The 25654-nt window shown below is 38.1% G+C and overlaps 1 protein-coding gene and 1 long non-coding RNA gene across 3 annotated transcripts in view; both read left to right on the top strand.

Moving 5' to 3' along the window:
- Positions 1-25654, top strand: part of grid1a (glutamate receptor, ionotropic, delta 1a) — a 278394-nt gene that overhangs the window by 10611 nt on the left and 242129 nt on the right. The window lies entirely within an intron of this gene.
- Positions 15529-21162, top strand: LOC146505594 (uncharacterized). Its single transcript, XR_014877790.1, has 2 exons — positions 15529-18866; positions 18917-21162. It is a non-coding gene; the product is annotated as an uncharacterized LOC146505594 (long non-coding RNA).

Genomic DNA, 25654 nt, shown 5'->3' with positions numbered 1-25654 from the left:
ATTCTATTATTGGAATGGCGAGACACAAAAACACAACAAAGCACTTAAGTTCTAGTTTTCTTACTTATGCATTGTCTCAGCTGATAATTAGAGTTAATTAGCAGATATTGTAAAATAATGTCCTATTTTAACCAAGTAAGTTAACAGTTAGCAGTACGACATGTTATCTAATCCGCGGCATTATCACATCCAGACAAATTATTCAGGGAACACTCGTGGGATGTGTAGGCCTAATTCCTGTTTTACTACCCTATTCATCAGCAAACCCAGCGTCAGTTTTCCGTAGGTGTAATCACAGCAAGATGTCACTGTTAGTTTTTAATCATTGCTTGAACACGCTTGTAAAATCTTGTAGCACCGAGTTTATTGTATCCCTTGTTTTTTCTTTAATTATATCAGTGTAAAGCGCATCTAAGTAGAAGGCCTCCTTCCAAAGAAACACCCACGCCGCACCAACATGACCCACTCATCATATATAAAAGCAGGAATAAGGAGGTTGTCGTTGTTTGTTGGTATTCATAAAGCACCCCTGCTGAAATAGCAAACAAATGATAACGTCTCTCCAACAGATGTCTTGGCGCCACTTCATAGTTATGTTTTTCACATATGTACAAATATATGGGAATGACATAATTCCATGCACTCAGTAAAATATGAAAAAGCTCTCTGAACAAAACCATGTGCTTAATTTGATCCTTCTATCTGAAATGAAGCATTTCTGAAAATAATAAATACTGTAAATGTATTGGAGACCTCTGATAGGCTGAAACTGAATGATAAAAAAATCAACGGAAAAGAAAGGAGTTTGTGTTCTTAACCAATTTGCCTTATTTATTATATAATAAGAGCACACATACTTAGTCAGGCCCCATTTAAAGGCGACAGCACCAGTACAACTTCACTGTGTACTTATTCAGAGTTTAGTTAATCTGAAGGTCTTAATACGTTTCCTGCAGAATGAGAGTGTCAGTGTAAAATATGGTGTGATCAGTGTGTATACTGTTGTAATCATTTACAGTAGAAAATTAAAATATTCCCATACAATAAAGCAATTTGTATTTTATGTATTTTCCTGCAATTTCTTAAGCAGGTATGTGTCTTGTTGAAGAGATATTACCAGTATCTGCTTTTGTCTCTCTTTAAGGATAAACGAGTTCTTCAAGAAGTAGTATTAAAGGATAATTTCTCCTTTTCTTTTCTTCTTACTTTTTCACTTACTGGGGCCATTTTTGCTACTGAACCAGATTTTTGATTGGTACTGCATTTCGTGGAAAGTAAAGTGTTCTCACAAAGCTATCATCTTCTTACAACATCTCGGTTTTTTTTTCAAAGATTGAACTGGAGGTCACGGGATAGAAGATTTTTCAAGCATTCAAAAGGTTTCTGACTTCTTTTTATTTCACCTGCATGATGGTTTCAAAGGTTAATGAGGATCACTGTACTGAGAGAAATTTGGTGGAGAGAGCAGTGTTAATATGCTGTTTGTGTCTTCAAGCCTTCTCAAACCCAAGGCGATGTGAATGATTCATTCTCTCACTTAATCGAGACAGAGAAGGTTCATCATCTCGCATTATCATGTCAGTCTGAGACACACAGTCATTATGTTGCTAAAGGATTTTCTAACAACAGTTTTTCCACTGTCACGTCAATCACAAGGATAAAAGCACATTTAAACTGTGTAAATAATTATATTGTGTCTGATATAGCATTTATTGCGTACATAATTGTGTTTTTGAGTATCTTTTGCCTGTCACACAGACTTTTGTATCTTGAAATATTTGTTTTTGTGTTTTCTTTTGCGGCTTTAAACTACTACACCACAGCTCCGCTCCTGGTTGAACTCCAGACAGTCTTCAGCTTTGTCCTGTGCAGTGTTGAAAAAGTAATCAGTAACTAATTACTGATTTTTTGATCTGCACACAGCTGTTGCCACGAACGTCGCACTCACTTACGTCATTGTCATGATACACTCTTGCAAAAAAATCACGGTTTTAGTAACCCAGTAACGCATCTTACGGGAAAGTAACAGTAATCTAATTACCTTTTTTGCAATAGTAATCCCTCACTTTACTCGTTACTCGGAAAAAGTAATCGGATTACAGTAACGCGTTACTGCCCATCTCTGGGCCTGTGCTCGAATAGACACAGGCCCCAAAAGTTAGGAATTTCATGTAGACATACAGAGTTGTGGTGCAACTGGAATACTTTATCTGCCCTTTCCTCTGAGTTTGAATGATTTTAGGGAACAACATGAGTTTTATGTCCACAAACTAAATGTGTAACACAATCTAAGGATGGAGAGTCCATAAGGAAGGTAGCTTTATATTTAACTGGTGATATCTTACAGCTTTAAGGAAGCTGTGCATCTATACACACATTTAATCTTAAATTAAAAAAAAATTCATAATTATGGTTTATCGTGATATTCGATCTTTATGGTACCCATAGGATGAATCGCTATGCCTTGCTTTTGGATTCTTTGAGATAATAAAGCAGTTTTTTTGTGTGTTTGTACACTCATTTATCAATAAATTTGAAAATCAAGATTTTAGCTCTTTTAAGCACCTTATAAAAGTCTTTATTCTTCTATATTCTTCCACCAGTGGGCCAACTACTTTTTTAAAATTTTGTCCTGAAACTCTTGTAAATAATTGACGGCATGGCTTAAATTGCCTCTATGACAGATACCACTTGGCTGGGCTCGCAGTTAAAGACTGTCAATCCTATTATATGAATGCGACTTGGATGTTCCAGCTGATCGAGTTTACAGTTGGCAGATAAAGTCATACACTGTGTAGTGGGATTATAGGCTTAATTCTTTAGAACCAGTCACTCCCATGTTTTTCAATTACATTTTACTAAAGTTTTTTTTTTTTTAATGATTGATTTGGGACTGTGATGATGCTCTCACTGTTGACTTGGAAATGCTACAGATAATCTTTCATTTTGAGACATAGTAGGAGCAAGATTTACAAAAGACCATTTCTTATTCAGTATGACCCAAAATGAGTGACTGAGCCTATAAACTCAGCAGGAAAATGTTAATAGATGTCAAGAGACAAAGATGTTTTCCTATAGACTTCTACAGGACCAGAAACCACAGCTATCACCACCTAGTGGACTTCAGATAAATGACAAATGGACTGGTTCTTATATAGCGCTTTTCTACTCTAAGAACTCAAAGCGCTTTACACAACGTCAAATGATAGAATGTAAGTTTAAGGAATAACTGGTTCATTTTTCTTACATCCATATTTAATACTCTCTATGGTGAGCACAAGGCTCCATGTTGATATTCACGTGCGTGCCAATTACTTTTTCTTTTTTTTAACCGTGCAGACTCGTCCATGGATATTTTACAATCCACCAAGTGCATATGCGCTCCAGGCAGCAGACTTTGAGATACTTCAAAGAAGTGTAACAGAAATGACTAGTTGTCGTGTCTGCACCTGTCCATGTCTGTAACAGAGTATAATCAAGGTTTAAGTAGAGAGTAGAGAATATATAGTTGAGTTTAGAGTTGATACACATAATAAGTGGGTTTAAATATTTTAAGTGCATGCATATATTCTTACATAAAGGAAACTGCATAATTCATTTTATCAACCATTATATAAATTTCATGTATATATGGGACCTTCAAAGTGTCTTAATTCTCTGTGCAGTCAGTACAGAGTACCCTAGTGCCTCAGGATCTCTTTCTCTTTTCAGTAAGCGGAAAAAGAAGAATTAAAAAATAACTCTCAGCCCATTGTATAATTGCATGAAAAGTGCATATCTTTAATTCAAAATACAGAAAATGTTTTGATTAGATCTGTTTAGATACAGTATTTTTTTGTGTAGATAAGGAAAAAGAATCTGAGAATATTTTCACTGTGGCAAATAAAAAAAACGAAAGCAAAAACTCTAGAAGATGCTGTATTTATCCCACCGAGTAACAAGATGGCTGAGGCTCTATCCAGGTAGAAATTGAACAACGGTGAACAAAAAATAACAAACAAAAACAAAACACCCTGGGCAAAAATAAGGTTGTGCAAGTGATTTTGAGCCACTTAGACTTTACTTTTCTCTGCTTTGACTGCAGACACAGCAGCAAACACTGGGTCCAAGATTACAACAGACAAAATGGAATGAAATGCTTAAAAGTGCTCCATTTTTCAAGAAACCAAACCAAAGGGTGAGCATTACAGAAAGTTTGAGTATGTAGAGGCTCATCCGTCCAATACAATAACAGCATCACAATCAGAAAAAAGATGTCTTAGAAGCACGATGAAAATATGGAAAAGATGAGTGGGAAGAAAAGAGAAGCAGATTGCCTTGAGGCTAGAAAAAGAGGCAAATTGGTGGTGGTGGAGGAGGAGGTGGCAGAATTTCAGACCATGTCTCTATCTTTCCCTTTTTTCTTGGACAGCAGGAAGATGTCTATCAAGGCAATGTCATCATTTCTGGCAGTGGAAGCTTCCTCCTAGCAACACTCTGGCAGTCTGTGCAACCAGGAAGAGAGAACAGGAGAATGAGGCATCTCCCAATTGAATAGTTGTCCCTCACTGATTCTCTGTGTGCCCACTCTCCGCCATAACAGAGCCTTCTTTTAACAGAACAAAAATGGAAAGGCCGCAGTCATGCTCATTGCAGCACAAACAGTATGTGTGCTTTTTGTCGCAATGTGACTGGGGAGAGTTCACTACTTGTGCGCATGTCTGTGTGTGTGTGGATATATAAATCATGTAGGTGTGTATGTGCAACAAACTGGCTCGTGTTTCCGCATTGGCATGTGTTGAATTGTATTCCATCAGAAACCCCATAACAAGATGTCAAGATAAAACTATTCTATATTGTTGTTATGGGCTTTGCTTCTTTTTGGTTTCAGATTGCTTTCGGACAGTGTAATCTAATGCTTTGATCCAATGCATTGGTTGATATGGCAACTGCTCCATACTTGAGAAAACAATTTCACTCTGTCTACCTGTGGATGAGTGAAAATCAGACCAACAGACTTGACAACAGAGGTATTGGTCATATGAAAATAAATCCACAAGGAGGAACGTGAAGGTAGAATTGAAAGCATCTGTCATGAAAGCAGTGATTCTCTCTTCCTCAATAATCCAATAATCACACAATAAAACCAGTCTGGTGGGAGACACTTGGAACATTATTTTTAATAATAATGTTCTCTCAAAATACTGTGCAGTGTCCCTTCAATTTAGACAAAACCCTAATGTGAATCTCTGTTAAGGTTTCCAGGCATTGTGCTTTATGTGTTGCCTGCAGAGCACCTTTATCCATACCCACTCCCACATACTGAGGCAATGCCCCACAGTCTGATTGGTTGAAGTTTTTGAAAGTTAATGCTGTAGGACTGGCAATTTTGTAAAGTTGTGGCTTTTATCCAATGGCTGTGAAGAAAGAAGGGAAGGCTGTCATCATGGGTCAAGTGTAGGTTAACCTGTCACCATCTTTTGCTGCCTACGCCACTCCCAATGGGAAAATAGTGAGTCACTGTAAAGTCATAGACAGATTTTGGCAGAATATGATGAAAAATACACCAAAGATAAGGACGTGGAGCAACAATAAAGACTTGAAACTAGTTTTAGCATGGGTAAAACTGGCAGAAGGTGATGCTCTTAGAGTTTTCTTACTTGCTTTTTTTTCTCCTTTGCCTTTTCCGTCCATTTTTAAATCATACTTGGGGGAGATGTGAAACAAAGTGACAAAGCCCATGTGGGGAAACATGGCTCAAAATCAATCTATGGATGCATCCCTACTGATACTCAAAAGTGACAGAGAGTAACAGTTAACAACAGTTTAGCAAGACCCATCAGAAATACCTTCTTATAGTAAAGATTTTAGTCACATAGATCTAGAGACTGGTTGGTCATTTTGTGGGAAACTGGAGATCACTTGTGAGAAATGTGTATTCCCAACCGATAGTGAGTGGTTGCTGGAGGTTTAAGGCAGTTGCTCTAAAATCAGCTCCTAAAGTCCTATTTCGTCCAGGCTTGGTCACCAGAGCAAAGAGTGTGTTCTGTCATTTGGTCAGTGGAGGCACTGGTCACAAAGAGGCCTAAAGTGCTGCAACAAAAACCTTCTTGCAATTACTTTGGTTGACGGGTGGAACCGACTTGTCTTCAAATACCAACAAAGAACTCACCAAGTGGTACAGAAACCGCAAAAAGTGCAGCACAAAGTAGAAACAGAGACTGTTTGCCTTCAAAGCAGAATTTGTCCCTTTTGAAATTTGTTGGACGCAGTGGTAAAGGACAACTTTTACTTTGAAGACAAATGTTCTTTGTTGCTGTTTTGCATCAAACTTTTTCAAGTTTTACTACTCCTGAAAGAGAAAGTATTTGCAGATAAGACGACATCTTTCATACAAACGACAGGTGACCACTGCAGGCTGTTAGAGATCAAAGAAATCACAAAGAGGTTTTTTCTGCAGCACCCTCTTTGTGACAGTTTAGCCACTACTCACCAAATGGTTGGAGAATATAGATTTCCCTTGTGACAAGAAATTGCCAGGGAGTCAGAGACTGGTCTGTCGGCCTGTGTGGCTTAAGAGGACTATCACATTAAACTAGAAGAACAAATGGAATCTTCCTTTTATGATTATTGTATTTACTGGGCATGGGGGCTGGGCAAGTTGAAGTCAAATATATATATGTGATGTTTTAATCATAACTTTCCTTTCTTTAAAAAAACACAATTAATGTTATTATTAAATTTGAAGTAACAAAGTGTTCCATATTATCCCACCCAAAGATGCTCTTCACCCCACATTTGATTTGCTGGTGTCTGGCGAGCCTATTCAGTGTGGTATATAAAACAGAGCTCGTATCAGGAATATTTACTTTAAATCTGAGTCTCGGAAAAGAAAGAGAGCTAGCAGTAATGACCAAAGTCCCTTCTGAGCCCAAAGGAGAGAAAATATATCAGCCTGAAAGTTAAAGTTGATGTATGATTGTGGCTGCTGGGATTCTGGGTTCTCCAGGGATCTTTGGTGATGGTATCATATTAGTGTGGGTTTATGTGCTGTCTTTCCATTTCAATATATCAAAGCTTGGCTCGCATTGGCCTTCTTTTCCATTTATTTTGAAGAGTTTGTTTTAAATATCTCTCGAGACCACACATCTGTTTCATTTCTCTCGTTTCGTAAGACGAATTAAGTACTTACAGTAAAATAGTTTTTGATGCTGGTATTCTGTTCTGAGTTTGATAGGAATGATATTGAAGTCATTTAACCAGGATTAGAGCTGACCTTAACATAACAGCCAATAATCTTTTCTCTTCTAAACCCATTATTCATTATCCATGTCAGTAATTCCCATGGCAGGTTGTGGTAGTTCATTGTTTTGTTTTATTTGATTCACCTACAGAGAGCATTGGGACAAGCTGCTCTTTCTGGCTTTGGAATATTTGGAAAGGATTTTATTGTGCTTTATTTATTTTATTTATATTTTTAGATTAAAAATCCCTTTCTGGCACCAACTTAGTGTTTGATAGTGACTTTTGTAAAATCAGGATCATGGCACTGTTGGTATTCATTAATGTGTTTAATACAGCATTAATACATTTGTGAGGTGGTGTGTATGTATGCTTTCCCAAAGGCTCAGTGTCATCTCCTCAGTGAGGAACAGGCTTGTAGATTTTAGGATTTTGCTAAAGAGAGCAAATCTCTGATTAAGTGTTCCTATACAAGCGCGCAAGGTCTCTATAGGAAAGGTACTTGGAATGTATCATCAATAATCTCGATAGTCCTGTAATGCCTTTCAATCCTCAATTTTCAGTGCTGTCACTGCCAATTCAGGTTTTGCTATCCCTTTAAACTAAGCCATGCCACAGCTGTTCTTACCCTTTCTAATCCAACACAGCCATCAGCTTCTTTTATTGGTTCTTAATGTCAACCTTTTGCCATATTTCTGAATGTATGTGCAGTTTGAATAGAGTTTATCCTGCTGCTGAGCGAGGGAGAGAAAAGCTTTACAACTTTCAAGCTGCTAGTCTTCTAATTTTACCATCAACCTTGATTTTAACCAAGATTTTAACCAAGATGTTAAAATGCATAATATGTTACTAGTTTACACAATGTAATGTGTATGTATGCTTTCCCAAAGGCTCAGTGTCATCTCCTCAGTGAGGAACAGGCTTGTAGATTTTAGGATTTTGCTAAAGAGAGCAAATCTCTGATTAAGTGTTCCTATACAAGCGCGCAAGGTCTCTATAGGAAAGGTACTTGGAATGTATCATCAATAATCTCGATAGTCCTGTAATGCCTTTCAATCCTCAATTTTCAGTGCTGTCACTGCCAATTCAGGTTTTGCTATCCCTTTAAACTAAGCCATGCCACAGCTGTTCTTACCCTTTCTAATCCAACACAGCCATCAGCTTCTTTTATTGGTTCTTAATGTCAACCTTTTGCCATATTTCTGAATGTATGTGCAGTTTGAATAGAGTTTATCCTGCTGCTGAGCGAGGGAGAGAAAAGCTTTACAACTTTCAAGCTGCTAGTCTTCTAATTTTACCATCAACCTTGATTTTAACCAAGATGTTAAAATGCATAATATGTTACTAGTTTACACAAAAATTACGTCTGGGCAATAATTATTGTAAAAAAATGATTGTTGTCACTGTGATTAAGTTAAATCAGGGGTGGTATGGAGGTGGTTGATAAAAATAAAAAAGCAGTCGTGTTGTAAGGACTGCTTTATATTATTCTTTTATTTTTTGTAGTCTCATTCCACAAATTACTGTGGTGCAAATTAATGATGGCGAATGATCCCCATTTTTCCTGGTGCTATGATAACATGCAGTATGTATTGAGTTTATAACAACACTGAATCAATTTGAAGTGCACTGATGCTTATATGGAATTTCAGAGCAATAAAGCTGTCAGGGTTTCAGTCTCAGGGTTTTCATTTAATCAGCGTGTTCTACTCTGTCCTTTGTTCTGTTTCCTGACACTTTTTTTTGCCACACCTAATTACTCACATCAGCATATGTGTATACCGTGCAGCCTAAGGCTGTTACAAGATTTTCTAAGCTTGATGATATAATTAACTAAAAAAACAAAACAAAAATACATTCAAGATATTTTCCTAAAAACTGCATAACATACAATGTTGGATTTCAGTTGGGAAAGTTGTTAGACCCGCCACTGCTGGGGTTAACACAGCACTAGTCACATGTATTCTGTGTGAAAACAGGTCTGTGCTATAGCTGTAAGCTTTAGATCAGTGTGTCCCAACCATTGTGTCTGATCAGGTGTGCTGTGGAAGATTATCTCGTTCCACCTGATTAGCAGTGGTGTGCTATACTGCTTATTTTGGTATTGATCCAATACCAAGTGAATACGGGCCAGTATCGCCGATACCGATACTGATACTTTTCAATAAATAAGGTGGATGCGTCATTGAATTGCTAAATTTCAAATCATTTTCATGACCTTAAGTGTTTTTGTGATGTTTCCTTTTTTATTATTAAATAGTTAAAAACCCAGGACACAATTAGGACAACGTTTATAATTAAATAGAAAATGCTTTATTATTGTGGCGGGGCGTGGTCTGCAATGCTGTTGCAGGTGAGATGGACTCACCTGCACGCCATCTACGACCGAACTTAAAGTAAAGAATCGGTCTCACCAGGCTAGCATCGATCCGATACCGATGTTGACTTGGTATCGATACAATCGATTGAGTTACAGGCAGAGCATTTATATTCTCTTCCACTAGAGGCAGTACAACCACCTGCTCTAATTAAATGGGTTGTCAACTGCCAGAAAAACAGAAGAAGACGAAGAAGAAATTACATGCTGTGAGACAATGGATAGCGTAATAGCAACAGATAAATATTTGAAAAGAAAAAGTAGTCAATCTAACCTGGGTCCTGAAGAAAATTCTGACCCAGATGAAGGCACTAGCATGAATAGCGTTTGTCATGAGCATGAGTAGTATTTGTGTTTGGTGATGTGCTGTGTGATTTTTCTAAAGTGCAATGTGTGCCTTGGCTCAAAAAGGTTGGGAAACACTGCTTTAGACACTCTGCTGGTATCTGTGATAACTGATTTAGCCTGTTTTAACATCGGAATATACTGGATTGATTTGACTGAATACGTATTCAGTCCCAAGTTATAACATCTGATTGGGTCTATTTATTTTATTCTTTTCTGACTGATTTTATATTTGTAAAGAAACATTAGCTGTAATACTAGGCCAATACACTTTAGCTAGTCTGTTAGCAAAAACAGGTTGTTAGCGACTGTTAGCAAAAACAAGTTGGAGGTGATTGGTCAACTTTAGCTGTAATAACTGAAAGATAAAGCTTTTTCTTAGGTTGTAAGCAATTTACCTAAATAGTTACATTTATCATACTGGTTTAACCTCTTTTTAATGTAGTTCAGTACTCTTACAGCTATGCTGCAAAACGCAGTTTTTTTGGACTGCCAAATTGTCTTTGAACCTTTTGTTCTAAAGCTTTCTAGCAGCTTTCTTTTTTATCTTATATATATCTTTTTCAGCAAGTTTTAGGTTTCTGTTCTAGTTTAGTCCTGACTTTGTTTTGGATTTAGGATTGACTACATTTTTTATACGTTTTTTGGTGTCATTAGCTTAAATTTGTTTACTTCTAATTAATTTCAGTCTATTCTTTTCCTGCAGCCACTAGAACATTAGGGCTACCCACTGTCAGCATTTGGGACATAACCTTGCCTTTAGAAATATCGAGTAGATTCATTTCTTTTAGAATGTGATGGGAATGACACAATTATAGACAAAAACAGTTCCTATTCATATGTGATTCATGTTTGATGCAATGAACAAGTACACACATGTAGTTTAGCAACATTTAGTTTTAGTTTATTTCTACTGTCTACACTCCAGGCCAACCCGGAGGGTTGGTTTGAAGTACGACAGGCTGGACATTTTAAAGTGTATTTTAATAAAGCTTGTATTTATGTGTTAAACACTGGCACGCAGATGAAAACCTTGTGGTCATTTTTCTGTAGCAGTCCAATAATCCAGTAGGGAATTCTAATCCAAACGTTGCTTAAAATTTCAAGTATACAAAATATTTGCCTTCCTACTTGAGTGCTAAAAGTCATACCATTAGCCATCGCTGGGCACTTTCATCTGCTTTTGTCTCCCTGAGGATTTTATCTCATGAGCTCACTCCTGCACCCTTACGGCAACCAATGACTCTCTAATGATTTGCACATTTGCTATTTGTACACACAGGCAGTTAAGGTGTATAGGTGTCCATTCACAGAGCCGCTAGAGAAGTCAGTAACTACAGGGAACAAAGTTCTGCTCTTCTTGTCCCCGGAGCTGGCTCACTCTCATCCGGATCTGGGCTTATTCCAAACCTCTTCATGGGTTCACAGCCTAACAATCCAGTGATTAAGTCTGATCAGCAGTGTTTGAGCAGAAGGATTTGGTCATGCTGTCTGAATTGATGATTCCCTCGTTTAGTTCCCCGTAGGGATCCAGCTTCTAAATGACCTCACCTCCCTCCCCTAAAAGCTGCAATGATCAAAGGCAGGGATGTCTTTCTATCCACTCAGCAGAAATCGCTCGAGTCCAGAGTTCAAGCCACACAATTAATAAAGATGCTTTGAAGTTCTCTTTTATTACATATAGGGTAATTCAGATAAGATTATACCCATCCACGAGCATGAATTACTGAATACAGTACATGCCAGGCACTAGAAGACACTTGAAAACAGTCACCCGGGATAGCACTCCGCTGAGGCAAAGTGCTTTTAAAGTAATGTTATTACGTTAATAGTAATAAATAAAACATTTGTTTTTGGAGAGGTCAAAAAGATTTGATTATTTTTGTCTCATCTTTGATTTGTATACATTTGAGAGGTTAGAAATTATTATAAATTTTGCTAATGTTAAATGGAATCCAGCCTTTATACAACATTAAAAACTCTAGTTATTGTACTTCACAGTAAGCACACAGGAGTTATCATGCTTTTGTACATGACCTCCTAATTGAAAATGCATTCATTAATTCATATAAGACCTCTTGCATGCCATAATAGAAAAACAATAAAACAGACAAATAAAATAAACAAATAGAATGTCAATCATTAAAGTGATTCATGCACTTCATTTTAAACTTCTCCATGAAGAAATGTTGTCTCGTTATCGAACATTTGGAGTTTAACAGAATCCTCATTTGCTGCTACTACTGCTCAGTTTTCTAGCTTGTCCCACTAACTGCAGACATGATTAACTTGATTAACAACTCATGAAATTCCATAGTTGTTGCTTCTAATGTACTGCTGTAGAATTAAAGCATCTGTTAACTGATGTGTACATAAATTGATGAACTATGAAGTGTAGGGACTGCATATGTTTATGAGGTTTCACAAGAGGTTATAAAGGCATTTCCAAGTGTGAAGTATTGTTTATGGTTACATTTGTTATGCTCAAATATAGAGTGGCAGAGAAGTCTGTCTTTCACATATTTCACATATTTAGGATTAGTTTTATATTTAGCTCATTTAGTGCTTAAAAAAATCTGCTGCTTATAATAATGGTAATAAATTAGATACCTTTGAGGCTGCAGTAACATTTTTTTTTGTTTTTCTTCCAGTTACCCATCTTTGTTTATGCTATCTGTTAGTGATTTAAATGACTTGTACAATACCTAATGAATGACCCATTCATATATGTATACATACTATATATGTATACATACTATATATATATATATATATATATATATTTAAACCCAGTTACATGTACAAAAAGAAGAAACAGCTGCCATTTATTGGTGTATATATTTAGTCTTTCACATCTAGGTGCCTTCCTACAATGTAAAACAATAGTCGAGGCCATTACATGTTTCACATCTGACAATTAAAATTGGCTTTCATCCATCCATCCATTCGCTTCCGCTTATCCTTTTCAGGGTCGCGGGGGGTGCTGGAGCCTATCGGGCGAGAGGCGGGGTACACCTTGGACAGGTCGCCAGTCTGTCGCAGGGCTAACACACAGGGACAGACAACCATTCGCACTCACATTCATTCGCACATTCACACCTAGTGGCAATTTGGATTATCCAATTAACCTATCCCCACAAGCTGCATGTCTTTGGATGGTGGGAGGAAGCCGGAGTACCCGGAGGGAACCCACGCAAACAGGGGGAGAACATGCAAACTCCACACAGAAAGACCCCGGCCTGATGTTGGAATTGAACTCAGGACCTTCTTGCTGTGCGGCAACAGTGCTAACCACCGTGCCACCGTGCTGCTAAAATTGGCTTTGATGCTAAAAAAGTTTTTCCCACCCACAGTTTGGCACAATGCAGCAATTTTAGCATCTTACTCACTCTAGTATTCACAGTCAGTCAATGGAGATGTCGCCTCTTTGGTATTTACCCCACATGCTTCATCACAAAGGACAAGATATAACCTGATGAGTGTGACCTTTCCATCACACTAGGTAATTGTGGCAAAAATGGAAGATGACTTTTTCCTACAACAACAGGATAGGTAATTGGTTGCCTGGCAGCTTCTTTTGGGGTTTTTTGTTTTTCTTTTTGCTTGCCACATGTACAGGTCAAGATGGCGCTACGAACATACTGAAGCCCCAAGCTCCAATTTAGAGTTCTCCATCTTTCTTGATGAATACTGATGATTGTGCCAAGAACAGAGAAATGAGACAGTGCTTTGTTTTCTGGTGGCAGATTTGTTCATATTTGTTTAGCATTTTCTTCTCCTTTGTCCATGTTCAGTCTCAAGAGGCAATCTCATTATAGCCTAAATGTTAGGATTGAGTCCCTCTTGTTTTCCCAATGCGTCCTTTTCTATCTATTGCTGTCTGTGTTACACAGTTTTTTTTCTGTCTAATAATGTGCTCTGTTTCTACATTTTCTCTCATCATGCATTTCCCTCCTCATATGGATTAGTTCTGGGGTCGATTTCCCTGAGGGTTGGGGGTAATGCTAAAACCTATCAGAGGTCTTACTTGGATATTAACTCTTCCAGTATTACATATATAACAAAATGAGTTGCTGCTAATTAATTTAACAGTTTTCCTCTGAGCATGAACTGCCTTTAATTCATGGGATGCTGCCAGTTTTCACTCTTTCTTGGGCAGATGTACAGCCTGCATAAATATCTCAAACCCTTTCTGCTTACGAGGGAAAATAAAGTACTGGTGTTGTGCCATAAGCTTTTTCTGATGTGATTAGGCTTTCATTAAGGGATATATACACCCACAATTATACGGTTTATGTCCAACAAGACTCTTCAGTCTCCCACACCCAGCTTGTGATTTGGGCACAAAGACAAACACTTACACAAACTTAAACGCTCATGCTTTTACAGCATTACACCCGCTGAACGGGGGTTTCGTGAAGTGGCTTTACAATATTTTACTCTCTGACTCAGCCACTCTTATGCAGTCATTATTGTGTTGTTTGAAGTTGAGCTAATATTTGCCCCGAGTTATTAACCTCAGTGAAAAATTCACAAGGTCTTAACCTCCTTCTGTGTTTTTTAGTTTGCAGGCCTTCAAATGATTTTAAAGGCAAATAAAAAATGCTGAAAAAAGTGAAACAAAAACATTTTTTAACATTTAGTGACCCAGATTTTTAGGAATTGACATTTATATGATAAACTAGTACAGGGATAACATGATTTAGGTCACATAGGGGTTAAAAAATTAGATTGCCATTGCGTTAAATCCCATCGAAAGGGATAAACGCATCCTTTAGGTTGTGAAATGGATTGTGATTTATGTACAGATCATGCAGCCATTTGGTATGGGCTATTATCCTGCATATGATTATCATTATTCTCTTTTGCCTCTTAATCATGGCAATCTCCCAGGGTATGCTGGCAAGGTGATCACATTTAATCTGGTGGTGTAAAGTCCACTCCACAGAGGTTGTTTTATCACTCAGAAGAGGTGGCTTGCATTATCCAAATGAAAAACAAGCTGCAGAAGAGGCTGATTTGTCACAGGCTGATTAGACCACTCCATGGCAGGCCTCTTTGCTTGTGCATGAGCTCTTCAAGGGCATGGTGAGGCACAGAGGAGCCCTGTTTGCACAATAACACTTGATTCCACATTTAAACAGACAGCGCTGAAAATGTCCTTTTTCTTCCAAGTATACCTACACAAACTTGTGCTTCAAATGTATTATTTTGTTACACAGAAGTAAGGTATTCGTTTTGAGATTATTAATCATTTTACATATGCTTTTAAACAAATAGCTCGAGGCTGTAGGGAGCTATTAAGCAAACAGCACAGTGGGTGTTCGGCATCAAAATTCAAAACAATAGGAGCAGAACAAATGACGAACAAGGGCGTAAATAAAACACCCATCATGCAGAGATGTCAACAAAGCCATGTTGCTCATTGTGTTTTTCTTAGACAGCATGTTGTGAAAAAAACCAAAAAAACAACTGTTCTTGCACAGGTTTTTATGTAAGTTTATAGGAACACAACCCCAAAGATCTGATTTGTTTTGTTAAAAAGAAAAAAAAAAAAAAAAAGAAAAAAAAAATATATATATATATATATATACATATATATATACATATATATATAGAGGGATGTGACAGTGTATGACTCACCACTGACGTTCACACTGCATGTCTGTGCGTGTGCTTTCAGATTAGCTCACCTCATAGGTTGAGGACATGATCACTCAGTAAAACAAGACAAATTACAAATTAAAAGGTTGCATACTGCATGAAAGGGCATCTCTGTCCTCTTCCCCTGGGGGATGGACGCTTGTATAATCCATTAAATATTTCATGTTGGAAGGGGTCATTGTTCTCCCTGGAGCAATAACAAACTCAGCCTCCCTAATTACTTCTCCCCCTTTTCTTCTATTACAAGCCAACAGGTAGTGGAGGTGATGTTGTTACTGTTCAAATTCTTTCCACTCTCTGGGGTCACTGGAGACCGAGGAGTGATACAGTGAGTAAAGAAGACACTCCTAATCAAGAGGTCTACGTCTCATGCCCTCATGTTAACAAACATCTGGATCTCTTCTGCTTAAGCATCCTTGAACCAAAAGCCAAGTTTCTGCGAATTTGACAAGTGTTGAATTCCTGCTGATAAGCAAGCAAACACTTAAGCCTGAAGGATTTATTAAGTATCAAATTGTAATTAGTCACTCACGAATCCTGTTCATTCATACATTAGGCTGTCAGTCTGTAACATGAGATAAAGCAAATACTATGAAACTCTCTTGACATCTGTTACCATTTCATGTATAAATAATTATATAAAATTGTAATTTGCAATCTAAACACAAGTAAACATGGTCAACTGAGACAGATTCTCTTGAAAATACTAAATATTTAATCACTGTCAAGCAAAAATGACAATATTTGTGTATCACTGCAAATCAAACCATTTGGTTTCTGAACTGAAAATGTCATTTTAAAATAACAGAAATGAAATATTTTAACTGCTTGGTTGACAGACAAAAATAATGTCAATAAAGAAAATAATTACTTGTCTATTTCCAGGCTAAATATGTGGCATCTTCTGATACTTTTTGACCCCATGCTGATGCATATACCACCGCTGAGAATGGTGTTAACAAGGAACTTTCCCCAAGGAAATTCGGACACCTGGTCAGTCCTGGCTGGGCGTTAGACATAATGAAACTCTTCATACAGGATCTCCAGCAGTGCTTTCAGATGAGCCATGCAGCAGCAGACATGTTACTATGGAATGAGCATAATACAGAGGGCAGAGTTTCAAAGGGTTCATTATGCAGTGTTTTGCAGTGAGAAAAAAAAAATAGAAAGGTTTTGTTCTCTTTCTCTGCAGATGCTCTCTTGTCAGTATGATCTTGACTCTTTACAAGATGATTGATCTTTTAGTCACATGACTTTCTAAATATAAAGGGGAGGATAGAGAAGAAGGTGGTGATTAGGTGCTTTTATTTCTTTTTTTTAAAACTTTGGTAGAATCTTTAAGACAGCCACATGAGGTTGGAAAGGCTTGAGTTATGTGTTTTGAACACTGGTATCGATAGTGTTATTATTTTTGACTGGTTGTGTGTTTGATCTAAAAATACAGGGTGGGCCATTTAGCAGTGGTTTTGTTTGTTAACTTCACCATTCACATAAAAGTTTGCCTCATCACTGAACAAACTCTTCTGCGTAAACTGAGGGTCCTGTTCCAATTTTTGTTTTGCCCATTCTGCAAATTCTGTGTGCCGATCTGAGTCATCCTCGTTGAGATTAGGGCTGGGTATCGTCACTGATTTCTAGAATCGATTCAATTCCGATTCACAAGGTCCCGAATCGATTCGATCCACGATTTGATTTAATTCGATTCGATTCGATTCACTTCGATTTGAATCTGGGAAATTTTGACAGTCAGAAATATTATAATTCAGATCAGTACATTTACATATTTTTGTATCTATAAAAAGGAAGCTGACACTTTCCGGACTTTATCAAAGGTGTGAGCATCACAGCAGATGCCTTTCTGTCAAAGTAGCTCAGGATAAAACACAGAAAAACATGAAGGCGATTTTCCTGGCCTGGGATTTTATAAAAATATTCTGCAGTACATCAAAAATGAAAGAAAACCATTAATCAACACATGAACATTACCTCTGAAGTTACTCTTTATTAGAGACACGGCTAAGCGTTTTGCATTTTGCATAATTTTAAAAAGTTTAAATTTGTTCAGTATTGAACCAGAAATTAGGTTTTCTTGTCGGAAGTATATAAAACGAAAAAAAAAAATCGTTGGCCGACAGCGCTGTAAACAACGGTAGACTTGTGCATAACAAGCAAGCGAATAATGCAGAAAACAGTACAGAGAGAGAGAGAGAGAGAGCTGTGCATCGTGGTCGAAGCTAAACAGTAAAAGTCAGAGTGAATACATGACGATGTTTATGTGAAGCGTAGTTTGGATCTTCTTTTGCTGCTGGTTCGGTCAATATTGTTTGGAGAGACATCAAACTAACAGCTTTAGAATCAGCGCATAAAGGGCGTAAAGACAAAGCGCGGACCCGCCGACAGATCAGAATCAGCGAGCTGTCGGCTTTCAGCCCCGACCGTGAGAAAGGCGACATCTAACTGATTCTGATCAGCGGGTTGCGCTGTGTGTTTAAGTCTTTGTGCAGAATCCGTGTTCCTGCTCTCATTTACTGTCTTAGCTGTTTGGTGGTTGTTGAAATTTTGTGAGATTTCACCAGAGATTCTGGCATTTTGGGCAAAATAAATTTATATTAAAAAATCGATTCAGGATTTTAATGAATCGATTTTACGTTATCCAAGCCAGAATCGATTTTAATCGATAAATCGATTATAAAAACCCACCCCTAGTTGAGATGCTGGAGTAGCTGGAGTTTGTAAGGGTGCCATTTGTGAGTAGCTAATATCCGCCGAAGGGATGTTCGACTAATGCCACTCTCCAGTGACATGCGGCGAGTGCTATGCTGTGGGCTCTTGCTAGCTAGAAGCTAGGACAGCCACTGATGTTTCTTCATTAGTGACAGTTTTCTTGCGTCCACATTTTGGCAAATCCAGCACTGAACCAGTTTCACGAAACTTAGCAAGCAGTTTGCTAACTGTAGCATGTGAGATGGGTGGCCTCGTGGGGTGTCTTGCATTGAAATCTGCTGCAATGACCCGGTTACTGCGTTCTCCAGATATCAACACAATTTCGATCCACTCCTCACGTGTTAACCTCTTCGATATGTCAATGGCTGTGAACAAAGAGTAACTTGCAAATTACTCATGAAAGTTACGTTGAAACCAAGCACACCATTGTTTTTCTTGTGACATTACCAATAAGTTTGATGTGTCACATGGCCCTCTTCCTATTGAAAAAACAAAAGTTGTATCCAAGATGGCCGACTTCTAAATGGCCACCATGGTCACCACCCATCTTGAGGAGTTTGCCACATATACATTAGTATATGTGAGTTTGCCTCACATATACTAATGTGCCACAAACAGGACTTTAATATCACCAACCATTCCCATTTTATTACGGTGTATCCATATAAATGGCCCACCCTGTATATAGATACAAGTGTTTAGATGTGTTTTATGAGGGTTTGCTAGCAGGATTAAAAGTTTTGTGAGTGTAGTTTGAAGGTTCTAAGAAAAAAACCTTAGTCTGTACTGCAGTTTACTCATGAAAGTCACCAGCTTTTCTTATCCAACCTAAGAAGTACTTTCTCAACTCTACCCCTCAGTGTAATTCTCCTCTACCTCTCACATTGTTTCTATCCATTATTGCTAGTGACCTTCTGCTCACCCTTGCTAGCTGTGCATTCTGAACTGACATATTGACTGTGTGAACAATTTTGAGTTGATGTGTTTAGGAAATTACATCTGTGCTGTAGTTGTGTTTAATTTCCTCCTACTGTGGTTAGCGCTGTGCATCACAAGTAAATCACTGTTCAAAATGTATTTCACTGAGTAAGAATGTGTTTAGAGTTTTTCAAAAAGATCAAATGAGATCTGCAAATTGTGTCTAACTGAGTGTAAACTGTTTTACCAAAAGAATGACTGATTCAGTAAATTGGTTTAGGACATCCAGAATTTGGGATGATGGGAGCTGTATTAGCAATTCAGAAAAACAGTAAGTGTTAAACAAAAAAGCAAAGCATTTTGTTGGGTCTGCGCTTCCACGGGCCCGCTAGTTCAGAGACTCATCACCCATGAAGAAAGCAAGACAACAATGTAAACTTGCTAGCAAGGGAAGGCTGGCCAGAACCAAGCTCTTGGAGCTGAACGCTCCTCACCTGTCTCCTAGCCAACTTCAAAGAAACAGCCTTCCATGCAGGCAATTAATGGGCAAGGGTTTCCCATTGTCTCTACGCAGCAAATACTTTGATGACTTTGACCCAGTTTTGTTTTTAACATTTATTCATTAACCAGCCACTTCAGTAGCTGCACATTACTAGTGCAGGTTTGTTCCCTCTTTTGCTCTCAGAAGTGAGACCGGTACCGGTCTGAGGTCCGGGGGTTGGGGACCGCTGTTCTATTGGATTGAGATCCAATGGCTATGGAGACTGTTTGAGTACAGCAAACATATTTTCATGTTCAAGAAACCAATTTGAGATGCTTTCAGCTTTGTAACATGGCACATTATCCTGCTGAAAGCAGCCATCAGAAGATGATACAATGTGGCCATAAAGGGATAGACATGGTCAGCAGTAACACTCAGATAGGCTTTGCCTCATACCATTACACCACCACCAGAAGCTTGGAACAATCACTGATACAAGATAGTTTGGATCTATGCTTTCATGTGTTCACGTTCTTTCTACCAGATTTTGACTCTGCCACCTTAATGTCACAGCATGGAATCAGCAAGGTGAAACTGTTCAAACTGCAGGCTCAGTTTCCAGTTCTTAAGTGACAGGAGGCCCACCGGAAGAGGTCTTCTGCTGCTGTAGCCCATCTGTTTTAAAGTTCAAAGACATAAGTTGTGGATTCAGAGATGCTGTTGGTCATATCTTAGTTGTAACAGGTTGTTATATAAGTTCATTTTGTTTCTTACCAGCTCAAAACAGTCTGGTCTCTGAGACCTGGCATCAACAATGCTTTTTCAGTCAGAAAAATGCTGGTCACTGTATATTTTCTCTTTTTTAGACCATTCTCTGTAATCCCTACAGACGGTTGTGTGGAAAAATCCAAGTAGATCACCCCTGTCTGAATTATTCACACCAGCCCGTCTGGCACTAACAGCTTGGTTTAAACTTCAGCAGGCCGCCTTGACCACGTTAACATGACTAAATGTACTGGGTTGTTGCCATCTGACTGGTAGGTTAGTTTTGTACATCAACAAACAGTTGAATATCTATCTATCTATCTATCTATCTATCTATCTATCTATCTATCTATCTATCTCTCTATCTCTCTATCTCTCTATCTATCTATCTATCTATGCAATATGGAAGTCCTTTACATATTTTAATGACCAATAGGGGGTGGCAGATTGCATGAAAGACTTATTTTACTTATTTGATTCGTAAAATTTATGTTAATGAGTTTATAAATTCAAGTACTAATTTTAAGGCTTCTGTAATACAGTGTAATGCTTTTTTTTTTTTAAATCACAGGCATAATGGAAATAAAAAAATAAATTCAAATCAACCATCTCATAACATCTGATTTTTTTTTTTAAAAGCCAAAGATCAAATCAACAGTAAACAAACTACGAGGTGACATCATGGCACATTCATGCTTCCTTTTTAGTGTTTTTTGTTTGAATGTTTTGCCTGCAAATAAATAACTGCTGTATACTGCAACATGCCTTATACTAAGGGATAAAAGGAAAGCACGCACACCTGAGTAGTTTATAAACTGCACATGAGCATCAGACAGTAAAACAAAATAAAATTATGTGTAGTGAATTGTGTTGAGAAGTAACTTAATAATAGCCCTGCTTCTGACAGTGATGAAGTGAATGATGAATCTCTGTCCCCTGTTGAGATGGGCAGTCAGGTAAGTTTTAGTATGCAGTGAGCTTGTTGTGTGAGGTCGGGAAGGAAGGTAATCTGAGATTACCTGTCCATAAATGATTTTGTTATATAACAATTCCTTCTCACTATTTTCCTCTAAGTCTTTTGGTTCATGTATCTACCACTAATTGTTCTTTTTTTGTGTTAATTTGCTATTAAGCCCTGTCATGCTAACCCAAGAATTGAACCTTTTTCTATTGAAATGACAAAGACTTCTATTTGTGATCTAGCTAATATTATAATTCTCACATTTCATAATAAATGTACTGTACAGAGAAACTGTCAGTGTCCCATTTAGTAGTGCTTAAATTTCCTTTGAACCCCCACAGAGTCATAATTCTGGCAACAGCGGGGTGCTGCTTGTCAATAAAAACACGTTTCTGGATTCCAGGGGTCATGTTCATAAACATAAAGCGTCTGAGGGCAAATTCATAAAGCTTCCAAGTGCAAAGAATTGTGATAAAACCTGCAAAAACCTAGAAATGATGTTTTTGAAATATTTCGCCTCAAGTCTAGGGAGAAACAGTTGGCAGAATGTTAAGAACAGCAAGGGTGACTTCTAAGAAATACGACTGTAAATAGTGAACAAGATAATAAAAATGCACAGAAATAAGAAAACTATTCTCCAAATAGAAGACAGAGTTAATGAAATGTTTGAGATTAGATGGCACATGGGTGTTGATCTCATTAGAGATGGCCTCAGATCTCCTACGTAACACTGCAAAGACAGAAATGAAAGTTATAACAAAAATAAGCTATTCAACAACAATGCAGAAAAATGCAGATGTAAAACAGTGACCTCAATGGTATTGCTCCATCCATTAGTTTTTTCTGGTTCTATTGCTGTTTGCTTTTTGTTTTGCCCTTTTTAAATTGTTGATACTACTTACCAAGAAAGAGCAGAAACTCAGAAACTGATAACGGCTCAACCATCTTTCTCCACTGAATGTCAAGTAGTTTAAGTAAACCATGTAGGCCAAAGTTTTTTAACATTTTGAAGGTTACTTTTTTCTGTTGCTTAAAATGTCAATATATATTTATGATACCACCACAAAGAAAATACACTGATTTCTGTGATTTGCCTGTCAATTCTATGTCTCCCTTTATGAGCCTATGATCACAAAGATCATTTTTTTCTTTAAAAACAAATCCTTTCATAAAAATCCACCCCACCTCACAAAAGTGTTAACCCCATTTCAATACTGAGATCAAGGTTTTAGTCCATTTCTAGAACTCCTGACTATGGATTTTATTTTTCCGGTCTGAAGTTAAGTCAGCAGCGCTCTGAAGCTGTTTCTACACACTGGCCTGGAGAATCAGTTTAGGACATTTTCCAAAGGTGCCCTTTCTCACATGAAACACAAAGGAGATATAAAAATACTATGTGTGGTTCAGCTAGCTCACAGCTCTTACTTGCTTGCGGTTAATTCCCAATTCACATCACGCAGACTTTGTACTAGCTTAACTGGCAGAGTAAAGATCACTGAATGTCGGGTCGACTGAATCAGACATTTGCATTTTTAGTGCAGTTACGCTGGGTAATGTCAAGAAAAGCTCAGGGTGGCAGTGCATGTGTGAAAATGGCTTAAGAGTACTCTGATTTTTATGTTTTTTAATATATCTTCTGATGAATTCAGCAGAGTAGAGAGAAACCCCATAATAAATAAGGAAGGGCATGGCTCTTAGCCTTAGGAGCCATATGCCATAGCTCTTTTTCAAATTGAAATAATCCAATAACTCTAGAGGTGACAGTGTGTGCAACGCTCTACAATTGAGACTCTGTCATAATTATTTGATCAAAATGAACTCTTCCTTGAATTCAGGCTAAGTGTATAGCTACATTAAAATTCATTGAATAAAGATGGGTTTGTGGACTGTGTTGTGGAAGTTTTCCACTTAAATAAAGCCTGCAGACGAGCGGTAGCTAACATTCTTTAATCCATGCACACAAAGACAACATACAAACAAGCTTGTGGAGCCCCCATGGCCGCGGGACAGACGGTCAGCAGAGTCTCACTGAGCCTAGCATGGCTCTCAGTTAAATACCTTCTCCGGGAACAAAAGGCAGTACACAGCTGTTTCACACCTCAAGGTTCACACTCCCTTGCTACTTCCCAGAATCCTCGAAGAGACAAAAGACTGGTCCTCTGGAGTTCCTGTTTCCCCCCCAACATCCTTGCTACACCCCCTACCATTTGTCTTATAGTATGAGTGTCAGACATGTTAATACAATAAATAATTCAATTCAATTCAATTCAATTCAATTCAATTCAATTTTATTTATATAGCGCCAAATCACAACAAATGTCGCCTCAAGGCGCTTCATAGATACAGAGAAAAGCCCAACAATCATATGACCCCCTATGAGCAAGCACTTTGGCGACAGTGGGAAGGAAAAACTCCCTTTTAACAGGAAGAAACCTCCGGCAGAACCAGGCTCAGGGAGGGGCGGCCATCTGCTGCGACCGGTTGGGGTGAGAGAAGGAAGACAGGATAAAGACATGCTGTGGAAGAGAGACAGAGATTAATAACAGATACGATTCAATACAGAGAGGTCTGTTAATACATAGTGAGTGAGAAAGGTGACTGGAAAGGAAAAACTCAATGCATCATGGGAATCCCCCGGCAGCCTACATCTATTGCAGCATAACTAAGGGAGGATTCAGGGTCACCTGGTCCAGCCCTAACTATATGCTTTAGCAAAAAGGAAGGTTTTAAGCCTAATCTTAAAAGTAGAGATAGTGTCTGTCTCCTGAATCCAAACTGGAAGCTGGTTCCACAGAAGAGGGGCCTGAAAACTGAAGGCTCTCCCTCCCATTCTACTTTTAAATACTCTAGGAACAACAAGTAGGCCTGCAGAGCGAGAGCGAAGTGCTCTAATAGGGTAATATGGTACTACAAGGTCATTAAGATAAGATGGGGCCTGATTATTTAAGACCTTGTATGTGAGGAGCAGGATTTTGAATTCAATTCTGGATTTAACAGGAAGCCAATGAAGGGAAGCCAAAACAGGAGAAATATGCTCTCTCTTTCTAGTCCCTGTCAGTACTCTTGCTGCAGCATTTTGGATTAACTGAAGGCTTTTCAGTGAGTTTTTTGGACATCCTGATAATAATGAATTGCAGTAGTCTAGCCTGGAAGTAATAAATGCATGAACTAGTTTTTCAGCGTCACTCTGAGACAGGATATTTCTAATTTTAGAGATGTTGCGCAAATGGAAGAACGCAGTCTTACATATTTGTTTAATATGTGCGTTGAAGGACATATCCTGGTCAAAAATGACTCCAAGGTTCCTCACAGTGTTACTGGAGGCCAAGGTAATGCCATCCAGAGTAAGAATCTGGTTAGATACCATATTTCTAAGCTTTTCAGCGCCGAGTACAATGACCTCAGTTTTATCTGAGTTAAGAAGCAGAAAGTTAGTGGCCATCCAAGTCTTTATGTCTTTAAGACATTCCTGCAGTTTAACTAATTGGTGTGTGTTATCTGGCTTCATGGACAGACAGAGCTGGGTGTCATCTGCATAGCAGTGAAAATGTATGCTATGTCTTCTAATGATGCTGCCTAGGGGAAGCATGTATAATGTAAACAGAATTGGTCCTAGCACCGAACCCTGTGGAACTCCATAATTAACCTCAGTGTGTGAAGAGGACTCTCCATTTACATGCACAAATTGGAGTCTATTAGATAGATATGATACAAACCACTGCAGTGCAATACCTGTAATACCTACAGCATGTTCTAATCGCTCTAATAGAATATTATGGTCAACAGTATCGAATGCTGCACTAAGGTCAAGAAGGACAAGCACAGAGATGAGTCCACTGTCAGAGGCCATAAGAAGATCATTTGTAACCTTCAATAAAGCTGTTTCTGTGCTGTGATGAACTCTGAAACCTGACTGAAACTCTTCAAATAAACCATTCCTCTGCAGATGATCTGTTAGCTGTTTGACAACTACTCTTTCAAGGATTTTTGATATGAAAGGAAGGTTGGAGATTGGCCTATAATTAGCTAAGACTGCTGGGTCTAGAGATGGCTTTTTGAGTAATGTCATAATGTCATTAATATCTAGGTGAAAGAAATTCCTATACAATCCCACCCTTTGATTCTAAAATCAAGAATCACATTAAAACCAGAATTTCTTTCCTGATATTCTGTATATCACATCAACATTATTGTTCAC

This window comes from Neolamprologus multifasciatus, chromosome 13 (assembly GCF_963576455.1).
Source record: "Neolamprologus multifasciatus chromosome 13, fNeoMul1.2, whole genome shotgun sequence".
NCBI lineage: Eukaryota > Metazoa > Chordata > Actinopteri > Cichliformes > Cichlidae > Neolamprologus > Neolamprologus multifasciatus.
The sequence above is the reverse complement of the archived record's forward strand: the minus strand, read 5'-3'. Positions and strand labels throughout refer to the sequence as shown.